This window comes from Eriocheir sinensis, chromosome 15 (genome assembly GCF_024679095.1).
Source record: "Eriocheir sinensis breed Jianghai 21 chromosome 15, ASM2467909v1, whole genome shotgun sequence".
Lineage (NCBI taxonomy): Eukaryota > Metazoa > Arthropoda > Malacostraca > Decapoda > Varunidae > Eriocheir > Eriocheir sinensis.
This window is the reverse complement of record NC_066523.1, coordinates 15,205,813-15,217,816: the sequence shown is the minus strand read 5'-3', so window position 1 is coordinate 15,217,816 and position 12,004 is coordinate 15,205,813. Positions and strand designations below refer to the sequence as shown.

Here is a 12,004-nt window from a genome sequence, read left to right as displayed (position 1 = left end):
AACCGTTGCCATGAAACGAGAGAGGCACCACAATAGCATTTCATCTCTATAGCGTACTCAGTATATGGAAACGTCAAATTAGAGACATCATTACCATTGAAGATTGCATGGTATTGTTTGTACTTGATGATTTGGACATAATCGATCTTTATAAGCGCAGGTTCACGATAAACGATCTGTATTGCCGACAAGTGACGTGAGGGAAAAAAATAGGCAAGTCAATAGTAAAAATAGAGGAAAATAGTGCTTAAAATGGAAACTTTGTCCATCATTACCACAGTTGACTGCATAAAAGCCCTACGCCTGAAAAGTGGAGCCCAATCGATCAGTTCAATGAAAAATGAGCACTCCTCCGCCCCCTGAACGCCGCCCCGTCATAAGCAAATAAAAGTCCAAACGAGAGCGCGTCGTCATGAATAATGTTGAGAACTCTGAAATGCGCTTCATCATTCAGGGGTGAGCGGCATTACATGAAAACAGGTGAAGTTTGATCCTTCCCAAACACGAGGAAGTTATAAAACACCTTTCCTTTTACGATTGAACGGAATTATAGAGGAAAGAAGCTTGATTTTTGTACCCACAGTAAGTATATAGCTTCCAGGAACACCTTTCCTTTTACGATTGAATGGAATTATAGAGGAAAGAAGCTTGATTTTTTGTACACACAGTAAGTATATAGCTTCCCGGAACACCTTTCCTTTTACGATTGAACGGAATTATAGAGGAAAGAAGCTTGATTTTTGTACCCACAGTAAGTATGTAGCTTCCCGGAACACCTTTCCTTTTACGATTGAACGGAATTATAGAGGAAAGAAGCTTGATTTTTGTACCCACAGTAAGTATGTAGCTTCCCGGAACACCTTTCCTTTTACGATTGAATGGAATTATAGAGGAAAGAAGCTTCATTTTTTGTACACACAGTAAGTATATAGCTTCCCGGAACACCTTTCCTTTTACGAATGAATGGAATTATAGAGGAAAGAAGCTTCATTTTTTGTACACACAGTAAGTATATAGCTTCCCGGAACACCTTTCCTTTTACGATTGAATGGAATTATAGAGGAAAGAAGCTTGATTTTTTGTACCTACAGTAAGTATATAGCTTCCAGGAACACCTTTCCTTTTACGATTGAATGGAGTTATAGAGGAAAGAAGCTTGATTTTTGTACCCACAGTAAGTATATAGCTTCCCGGAACACCTTTCCTTTTACGATTGAATGGAATTATAGAGGAAAGAAGCTTGATTTTTGTACCCACAGTAAGTATGTAGCTTCCCGGAACACCTTTCCTCATAACGCCATGCTTCATCTGCTTCAGGTGAAAGTAATGATCCAAGAGAATCTAAGCGAAACTTGCCATTCATCTACAATACGTGCAAATTGCTAAGTCATAAATCGTTTCATCACAAGCTTCTTAATAACTCACGAGTGTGTTTCATTATAATAACATGACAAAAAAAATGTATGGAGCTTCTTCAGTGCAACTTGATTTTTCTAGATTTTCTTATTAGGAGTAAAATTTGTCGGTGTTTTTCTTTTTATTGCTATGACTGGACTTATTATTTACGATATACTAAAAAATGCTGATAGTCCACATATTTAAGTTTTCGCTGAGAATCCAAGAACCATTTTTAAGCTTCATGCAAAAACGAGGTGGAGGAGGAGGAGGAGGAGGAGGAGGAGGAGAACTATGAGTGAGTGAGTGCCGTCGGTCTGGCAGGGGAAGGGAGAGAGAGGGAGAGAGAAAGAGAGTGAAAGTGAGGGAGAGAAAGAGGGCGAAGGGATGCATATTTTTGTTGTTCTCAGGAGTGGGTGTTCCGCTCTGTCTCCCTCACTTGTTCCGCCACGGCCCGCCTACTCAGTATCTTTTTGGTCTTTTTAAACCACCACCTCCTCCTCCTCCTCCTCCTCCTCCCAGCCTCGTCCCCGGCAGAATAAATCGACCGAATGCAGCATCGGTTAATGGCGGTCATCAGTCCCGTGTCTTACTCGCTATACTGCTTCGAGCGGGTCTCAGGGATTCGAATTGCCTGGCTCGGAACACTGCCCGACCCTCCCTCCAGCCCGCCAGCCCGTGTGTGTGTGTGTGTGTGTGTGTGTGTGTGTTTTGGTGGTTAGTGACGTAATGAGCTCCGGCGTCGCTGATTGGTGCGTTTTCCCGTCCCTGTTTTCTTCGTAACTTGCCATATGTTTCTTTCTTGGGATCTCATGTGTCTATAATGCACTTTTCTGCTCACCTTCTTATTTTACATGTTCATTGCGTCCCCATATTGATTTTCTCTATTTTTTTCTGTCTGTTTTTCTTTTATCGTTCTTCCTTGCCTCTATATATCTTAAGGCCTACATAGATATTTTATTTTTCCAGCTAATTTTTCGCCTCTGATTTATGCCTTTTTTGCTTATTCGCCAAAGATGTTTTTCTCTAACTTTTCACATATTCACTGGCAAGTATTTTCCTCTAATCTCTTTCTCCTTCTCTAACCTAAAATTTCACAGGTAATTCGACATACCCTCTTTCCCTCCTCCTCAAGTGTTACTGATATACGCTTTCCAGTTTTGTTTTTCTATTTAGTAAACTCGCATTTTCCTCTCCTTTCGATCCTCCTCACGCTGCTGTGTACTTGGTAGTTTGCAATCTATTCCCTTTTGTTTGCTGACTGGCATAATATATCATAGTCCTCGTTTCTTTTTCTTGTGTTTCTTCGTTTAGTAAGCCGGTATTTTGCACAGTTTTCATTCTCATGCAAATGCACTCTTCATAATTCGCAGTCTTACTCTCTTTTCTTGCAGTCCGGCTTAATATATATCATTCCCTGTACTTCTCCCTACTTCCTTTTCTTTTACTCGTCCGTTTCTTATGTTTGGGATGGCAGTAATTTCCGCTCCTGTGATTATATTTTTTTCTGATGTGTTTATTATTCTGCATTTCACCTCTCCCTTCTCATTTTGCCAGGTATATAAATAATTTGTTTTATTCTTCATTTTCATTTCCAATTTTTCATTATGTTTGTTTGCATAAAATAGCAATCGTTTCCGTGTGTTTCTCTGTTCTGATGTACTTAATGCTTTGCACTATTTATTCTTCTCCTCCTCCTCCTCCTGGCTAAACATATAATTTGTTTTCTTTCCTTCTCTTCCTTTTCCAAGTCTTTCTTCACGCTTGTTTGTTTAGTATGACAGAATTCTCCGCTTCTTCTCTTTCACCTCACGCCGATGTACTTAACATTTTGCACTCCTCCGCCCTCCGCCTCCTCCTTCGCCTTCTTCGCATCCTGCCCGGCTTAATATATCATTTCTTTTAATATTACCGCGCAGTAACTCACCCTCTCTTTCTCCCGGGCTGACAGGTCGAGTAAATCACGCGTGTGTCTAAGATTTATACAAGTCATTCACCCACAAGCCACAGGTATCATGCGCCTTCTTCCTTCCTCCTACCTTCCTTCCTTCCTTGCTTCAACCCTTCTTTCAAACCTTACCTCTCTGTCCTCTCCTCCCGTGATTATTGTTTTCATTATCATTGTTCCTCTTATATCAGCCGCCTCGTCCCCCATAAATAACAGCGGCCAACATAAATACTGCATTGGTACTCCACTCCCTTTATTTACATCTCTAACGACCTCTCGCCTCCAACAACATGCTAAGGACACACTCTTATACATATTAACTAACTCGTTACTCCTCCTCGGCCGCCTCCTCCTCCTCCTCCTCCTCCTCCTCCTCCTCCTACAGATGCTAACGATATGCCTTCCTCCCTTCCTCATTTTTGCTTTGTCGACCTCAAGCTACCAAGAGAAAGATGAGGAGGAGGAAGAGGAGGAGGAAGAGGAGGAGCAGGAAAAGATACGCTAATACTTTTATGTGTGCATGTGTGTGTGTATGTGTGTGTGTGTGTGTGTGTGTGTGTGTGTGTGTGTGTGTGTGTGTGTGTGTGTGTGTGTGTGTGTGTGTGTGTGTGTGTGTGTGTGTGTGTGTGTGTGTGTGTGTGTGTGTGTTCAAACTCTCAGGGGAAAGAGAAAGAAAGTAATTGAAAGCCGAAGGAGATGACCAAGGGAGCAAAACAATGGCGGGGCCGCGAGCTGCACCAACACCAGAAAAAAAGAGAAAGAAAAAAAAGCTTGAAAGTCATAAGAAAGAATGCAAGAAAAAAAGAAAAAAAAACATCTCAATAATAAAAGGATATTTCTCAAAGATACACCTTGCCTTACACCTGTACACACACATACCTCCCCCCCCCCCCCCCCTTAAATGGACCTTCCTTTTCTCTTTGCTCTTTCCCTTTATCTAATCCTTACTCCATCCTAGCCTCTCCTTTCGTACTCCTTCTACTTCATCCCTCTTTTTCTTTCATCCCTCCATCCTTCCCCATTTTTCTCTTCAGCGTCTCTTTTCCTTTTCTCCTTTCTCCCTCTTTCTTTATCTCACGATCATCCCCCCTCTCCTTCGTCCTTTCTTTCCTTTGTCCTCCCTCCCTTCCTCTTTCATCCTCTTTCTATTCTTCCTCTATCCCTCATTCTCAGTCTATTCGTCTTTCCTCTGTCTATTCCCAAACGAGAACAAAAGAGAGAGAGAGAGAGAGAGAGAGAGAGAGAGAGAGAGAGAGAGAGAGAGAGAGAGAGAGAGAGAGAGAGAGAGAGAGAGAGAGAGAGAAAGCCTCATTAATATCAACATAACTTAATTTAATCCATATACCCGCTATCAACATCATCATTATCAGCAGCAGCAGCAGCCGTGAAGAGGAGGGATGAGAGAATAGGAAGCGGGAAGCAGAGGAAAGGGGGACAGCGGAAAGAGGGAGGCAGTAGGAGGCAATGGACGAGATTAGAAAGGGGTGATCAGAGAATAGTAGGTGGGCGCGGCGCAGTAGACAGAGACAGCAGGAGTAGGAGGAGGAGGCGAAGGAGGAGGAGAAGCAGGAGGAGAAAGAATTAGAGAAACAGAACCAGCCTTTGAAGAAGAAGACTCAGGAGGAGAAGGAAGATGAAGAGAACAACAGAAGACGAAGCAGCAGGAAAAGGAGGAGGAGCAAAAGGAGAAAATAGTAGAGGGAGCGAAAGAACAAAAGCCAATCAAGTAGGAAAATTAAGAAAAACAAAAGGAGGATATGAATACGAGGAACAGAAGATTAGGCACCAACAGTAGGAGAAGGAAGAACAACAGGGGAGAAGGAATAGAAATAAAACCAGCAAGAAAAAGGAAGAAAACAGGAGGATATCAATACGAATAACAGGAGAAGAAGCACCAACAGGAGAGGAAAAGGAAAGAGAAGCAACAGGAGGAGGCAGAGAAGGAGCAGAAGCAGAACCAGCAGAAAAAAAGAGGAGAAACTTAAGTAGAGTGAGAATAAGAAGAACATAAATAGAGGCACTAGCAGGAGGAGAAGAAGGAGGAGCAGAAGCAGAACAAGCAGGAAAAAAAGAGGAAAAACTTAAGTAGAGTGAAAATACGGAGAACATAAATAGAGGCACTAGCAGGAGGAGAAGGAGGAGGAACAAAAGGAGGAGGCAGAAAATAGGTAAGGCAAGAACAGAACCAGCATCACCAGCATCAGAAACAGAAACAGTCGTAGTAGTAGTAGTAGTAGTAGTAAGAGGAAGAAGAAGAGGAGGAGGAGGCGCAGGAGGAGGCGGCCCAGACAACGAGATGCACCCCTGATCCAGCCCGGGTCATAAAAACGCTCTGCTCCTTAGGTTCGTCTTTGCATTCCGCCTCCCCCGGGCCTCGTGATGGCGCGCTAGGAAATGTGCATCGGCATTAAAGTGGACACAACCCATTACACAGCACTGTAAAGGCAATCCCATATTACTGACCGGCGAGGGGGACTGGGACTGCACGCGAGGGGGAGAGACTGAGAGATAGAGAGAGAGACTGGAGGGATGGACACGAGGGAAGGGAGGAAGGGAAGGAGGGACATAAGTACTGGAGGAGGTGGAGAAAGGTAAGGCTGTTCTCAGAGGTAAAAGCAAAATTGGAGAGAAAGAATGAAGTTAAAAAGAAGGGAAAGATAGACACACGGAGAGATATAGAAAGGAAGGAAGGAATGGAAGGAGGAACGTAGGTACTGGAAGAGGAGGCGAAAGAAGGTAAGGCTGTTCTCAGAGGTAAAAGTAGAAATGGAGAGAAAGATTGAAGTTAGGAAGAAAAAAAAGAGAAAAACAGGGAAGGAGAGAAAGGGAATGTTGTGGTGTTAGATGTTTTTATAGTTTGGTGATAGTGGTGATGGGTATCGTGGTGGTAGTGGAGGTAGAAAACAATGGTGGTGTCTGGGTAAAAAGAGGTGTTAGTGGCGGTGGATTACACAAGGCGATATTGGTTGTTGTTGGTGTTGGTGGTGATGGTAATGGTGTGGGTGGAAAGGTTAGCTGAAGAAGGAAAAAGAGGAGGTGGAGGAGGTGGAGGAAGAGGAAATGGGGGGCAGAAGAGATGGAGGATGAGAAGAGAGAAAAGGGAGGCAGTTTTTGAGAAGTGATGAAGGTGGAGGTGAAAGAGAAAAGGACTGAGGGAGAAATAAGGAAAAAAAGGTGGTGGAGGAGGCGGAGAAAGAGGAAAAGGGAGGGCAGAGGAGGTGGAGGATAAGAAGAGAGGAAAAGGGAGGCAGTTTTGAGAAGTAATGAAGCTGGAAGTGTAAGAAAAAAGGACTGAGGGAGAAATAAGTGGTGATAGGATGTGTATTTAAGAGGAATGGGCGTTGAATACATGAGACACAAAGAGTGAACAGACTCAGAGACAGACGAACAGCCATACCGACAGACAAACAGACAGAGATAACAAGCAGTAGGAGGGTGACAAACGACGGCATACGCAGGAAACAATAACTGCCTAATTAATGCGACCCCCCAAAATAGAAAACAAAAACGGGACCGCCATTAACGAGTCAGCGGAAAGCGAGAAACAACGAGATGAAAAGTTGAACAAATAAGCGGACAGATCGGCAGAGTAAATGATACAAATAGGCCGTCGCAGTTGCATAAATACGCAAATGAATGATAGATCTTCGTAAATAATGACCCCCACTGATAAATGACCCATAAAAATATACAGATTCGTCACAAAATATCGCATTACATGATGGGGAGGATAAACAAACAAATAAAAAGGAGAACAAAGGGGAAATGAAGGACATGTTTGATAAAAGAAAAGAGAGAGAATGAGAGGGAGAGAGAAAGAGAGAGAGACAGGGTGGGTTAGGGAGAGAGAATGGAGGGAGGGAGGAAGGGAGGGAGAGAAAGAGAGGGAGGGAGAGTGAAAATAGTCCAAAATGGGAGATAAAGCTAATGGGAAAAGCTAAACTGAAGAGAATATTGCGTGGTCAGAGAGAGAGAGAGAGAGAGAGAGAGAGAGAGAGAGAGAGAGAGAGAGAGAGAGAGAGAGAGAGAGAGAGAGAGAGAGAGAGAGAGAGAGAGAGAGAGAGAGAGAGAATTATGACCTAAATAACAGAAAAACAAACAGAAAACGAACTTAATCATTTCCCGTTTTCTTCCCTTATTAAGAAATTAGCGAGGGAAGGAGGAAAGGGAGGAGGAGGCTGAGGAGGGAGAAGGCAGGGAGAGATATGAGGTTATGAGAAAAGGGAGAAAGTGAGAAGATGGGGATGAGAAAGGAAGAAGGTAGAGGCTGAGGAGGGGGAGGAGGGAGAATGTCAGAAGGTAGTTAAGAGGTTAAAAGGTAGAGGAGGAGGAGAAGAAAAGTTACTGAGGTTACGAGAAAAGGGAGAAAAAGTCAGACGATAGGGAAGAGAAAGGAAGAAGGTAGAGGCTGAGGAGGGGAAGGAGGGAGAATGTCAGAAGTTAGGGAGGAGTAAGGTAGAGGAGGAGGAGGAGGAGGAGGAAGACGAGGAGGAGAAGTGAGCAGACAGGGAGAGATATGAGGTTACGAAAAGAGGGAGCTGAAAGACAGGAGGTAGAGTGTTGAGAGAAGGATGGAAGGGAGGGAGGAGGAAAGGGGGGTTGGGGGTGTGGGGGGGTAGAGGGGAGGTACGAGGCCCATTAACATTGAGGTGAGGTAGAAGGTGTCTCGTTTGTCTCGCCAGGCTAATTAACGGCCCGTTCAGAGCTTCTCAACCAATTATGAGCCGAGGACGCGCCGCCGTGTGAACCATCTCTCTCTCTCTCTCTCTCTCTCTTCTATTCCCCTTCTTTCACTTACTTTCGTTCTCTCTTAAAAAAATAACTAACAGAAAGGAAGGAAAGGGGACGGAAGGGGAAAGGGGGATGAAGAAGGGAAAGGGGAATGGGTGGAGATGGGGAAAGGGGGATGGGGAAAGGGATGGTGGTGATATGGGGAGGACTACTGACGAACACACACACACACACACACACACACACACACACACACACACACACACACACACACACACACACACACACACATTTTCCCTTCCACTCACTCTCTCTCATCACCTTCAATTCCCTTTCATCCACTTCCTATTCCTCAACTTCCACCTTTACCCCATTAGTCTTCCTTCCACTCCTCCCTTTTGTTGTATTTCTCCCCTTGTCTTCTCTCCCTCCACTCCTTTTCCTCTTCTTTTCCCTCTCCTCCTTTCCTTCTCTTAAACTCATATTCCTTTTCTTTCCCATTGTTATTTTTATTCTGGTTCTCTCTAGCATCTCCTTGACTCACACCTCCATTACAATCATCCTCTGGCGTGTCCTATTCCGCTATGCATTCTTAACTAGCTGTCTGTATGTCTAGCCTTTATTCTTCCGCATTTCTTCTTTTGTCTTTCTTTTTCCTCTTCCTGCTTCGTTCCGCCTCTTCTCGCCCTCCATCTGTCCTTTTTTATCGCCATCCTCAACTTCTAACTTTTCTTCTTATCCCCTTTGCTCAGCTTCTTTTTAACATCCCAAATCTCCTGCTTCACCTATTTTCTTCTTCCTTCTCTTCCCTCCATTACTCTGTTCTTCTTTATCCTTCTCCTAAGCCTTTAACTCTTCATGCATTCCTTTTTCCTCCTACCTCTTTTATCCCTATTTTCATCCCTTTGTCTCTCTTCAGTCTCCTTGTCAATCTCAAACTCCTTCTGTCCTCCTATTTCTCCCTTCTCATGCCATCCACTCTTGCAGTACCCTTTCTTTTTTCTCCCTCAATTTCTCTGTCAACCTGTCTTTATGCAGCCCGCTCATTAATCCTCACCTGCTTACATCTTAGTATCCCCTCCCTCAAAAACCCCTTCATTCTCTTGCATTCTCACCCCCCAATCTTTTTTTTCCCCTCCCAGCCTCTGTCCTCGTGTGTACAGTTGCCTCGTCCTCAGAGACTCCTGGATCATTACCTGGGCTACCTGGATCCCGTGCACGTATGTGTTTATAATATTTATGGCCTTTTATTGACTAATTGCACAGGTGAGGGGCGAGGGAGCCAGCAGCGCAGCACACCTTGAGAGCCGAGACTGGGAGAAGGGGAGAGAGGTGATGGTGGTGGGTACGAGGGGGTTGAAGTAATAGTTGAAGTAAAGATAGCAGAAGCAGTAGTAGTAGTAGTAGTAGCAATAGTTGAAAAAGTAGCAGTGGCAGTAGGAGTAGCAGTAGCAGGTGAAGGTTAATTAGTTCTTTGCCCCGTACACCTGCTCAGTAACCCACCTGAGGCCTTTCTACAGCCGACCCGCCACCCCCCCCCCCTTCTGGCAGCCCAACCCCCTCCTCTGTCAAAAGAGTAGCGTTCCCATACTGTAAGCTTAGGGAAAGTTCTTGGTGGGTGGGAAGGAAAGTGACGAAAGGGAGGAAGAAAAGGAGGAAGGTAGGAAGGTGGGAACAAAAGGAGAGACAGAAGAAAAGAGAGTACAGTGAGGAAGACATTAAAAGGAAAAAGGAGAGAAGTAAGTCAGGAATAAATGAGTTGTAGGGAAGGATGAGGCAAACACAGAAGGAAAGAAAAGAGAGTAGAGTGAGGAAGACATAGAAAGGAGGAAGGAAATAAGGAAGTTGGAAGATAGGAACAATAGGGAAAGATGAATTTGAGGTAAGAATATGAAAACAAAGATGAAAAAAAGGCAGAGGGAATATGGGAGTTGTAGGGAATGATGAAGCAAGCACAGAAGGAAAGAAAAGAGAGTAGAGTGAGGAAGACAAAGAAGGAGGAAGGAAATAAGGAAGTTGGAAGATAGGAACAATAGGGAAAGATGAATTTGAGGTAAGAATATGAAAACAAAATGAGAAAAGGCAGAGGGAAAGAAAAACCTAGTGTGAGAAAGCTACTAAATGCATGGAAATAGGAAGGAAGAGAGATGGAAATGGTGAAACAAAAATAGTAGAATACAAAAGAAAAGATTAACAGAAGTCACAGAAAGGCAACTAAAATGAGGAATTAAATTATGAACCGATGACAAAGAGGAAGGAGAGAGAGACTGGATGTATACACTAAATCAGCAGGTAAGAAGTATGCTAAGAAGGTATTAGTTAGCATACGGAAGGGGCTTTATGGGTCAACGGGAAGGAAAGTAAAACAACGAAGTACCTTGAGGCGAAAAAGAAGAAAAAAAAAGAGTACAGAGATAAGGACAACAAGAGAAACTGGAACTGAAGGACACACACACACACACACACACACACACAGGTAGAGCAACACAGGTGAACTCAATCAGGTGTGTTGTGTGTACATGTGTGTGTGTGTGTGTGTGTGTGTGTGTGTGTGTGTGTGTGTGTGTGTGTGTGTGTCAGGTAATGGTCAAGGCAGGTACAGTGGCGGCTATTTCGTCATTTATCTCGATGGAGTGAAGGTTAATTGTGGCCCCGGGATGACGAACGGCCTGCTAAGTATATGTATGGAGAACGCCAGGTAATTATCCGGCACAGACAGGTGAGTACGAACACCCCCCACCACTCCCCTCGGCTCCCCCTTTCCCCTCCCCCCCGCCTCCCACCCCCTCTCCTGTACCCCTTCACCTGATGCTACTGTAGGTGGAGGGAAGGAGAAGGAGAGGAAGGAGGGAGGGAGTGAGGAAAGGAGGGAAGGTGTGGGGGAGAGAACGGGGAATACCTTGGAAGAGTTGACCTGTCTCTCTCTCTCTCTCTCTCTCTCTCTCTCTCTCTCTCAAATAAAATTAATTAAAGATAGTCTTCCCAGTACACGGTTTCAACAACAACAACAACAACATCAACAACACACACACACACACACACACACACACACACACACACACACACGCCTTAAGGGCCTCATCATAAGTCCTTGACCTAATGTGGCAGCGCTTACTCTCTCTCTCTCTCTCTCTCTCTCTCTCTCTCTCTCTCTCTCTCTCTCCATCCTAACCATCACTACACCTACATAAAAAACTATCACTCAATTCTCTTTAGCAACTATAGCTAAGGAAAGGGAAGACAGGCAGGGAAGGCATCAAGAAAGAAAACGAAGAAAAAACACAAGAAAAAGAAAACCTCAGCGAGACATCTTTGCCCACGGAGCTCCCAATGTTCGTTGCCGACAATTTGAGGCCGGGAGCGTCAACACGGCTATATAGACACTCTTGTTTACAGTGGGCGGCGTAAGCTCATAAATTGGTATAACACTCCGCGGTCTCTGGCACGGAAAGACCCGAAAGGGAAAATGGTCCCTCGCGTGTTGGCTGGCTGGCGAGGTGGTGCTGGTGGCGGTGAGAGAACGCGAGTGAAACGGAGTGAGAGGACGCAGGTAGTGAGAGCCGGAGATACAGGGAAGGAGCGTAATAGGAGAGAGGGGATGAGAAGGAGATAAAGGTGGAGGAGATGAGAATATGGAACAAAAGAGGGTAGAGTCTTACGAGGACGGGAACCAAGAAGAGGAAAGAAAAGAATTGAGAGGATGCTATATAGTGAAAGCCAAAACTAGAGACGTTAGAGAAGTGGAGAAAGAGAATGGAGAGGATAATGAGTTGAAAGTGGGTAAAAAAAGAGAAGATAGAAAACGAGGTTGGAAATAAGAGATGGGTAGATAGTGACAGCAAAAGGTTCAGAGAGAAGAGGAGGAGGTGGTGGAAAAGAAAGAAGAGAACGAAGATGGTGAGTAGATGACAGAGCTAATGAAACGTGAAA

General features: G+C 44.4%; 1 protein-coding gene across 6 annotated transcripts in view; it reads right to left on the bottom strand.

The window, feature by feature from the left end:
• Nucleotides 1–12,004, bottom strand: part of LOC126998939 (POU domain, class 6, transcription factor 2-like) — a 324,167-nt gene that overhangs the window by 230,191 nt on the left and 81,972 nt on the right. The gene's annotated exons all lie outside the window — the stretch shown is intronic.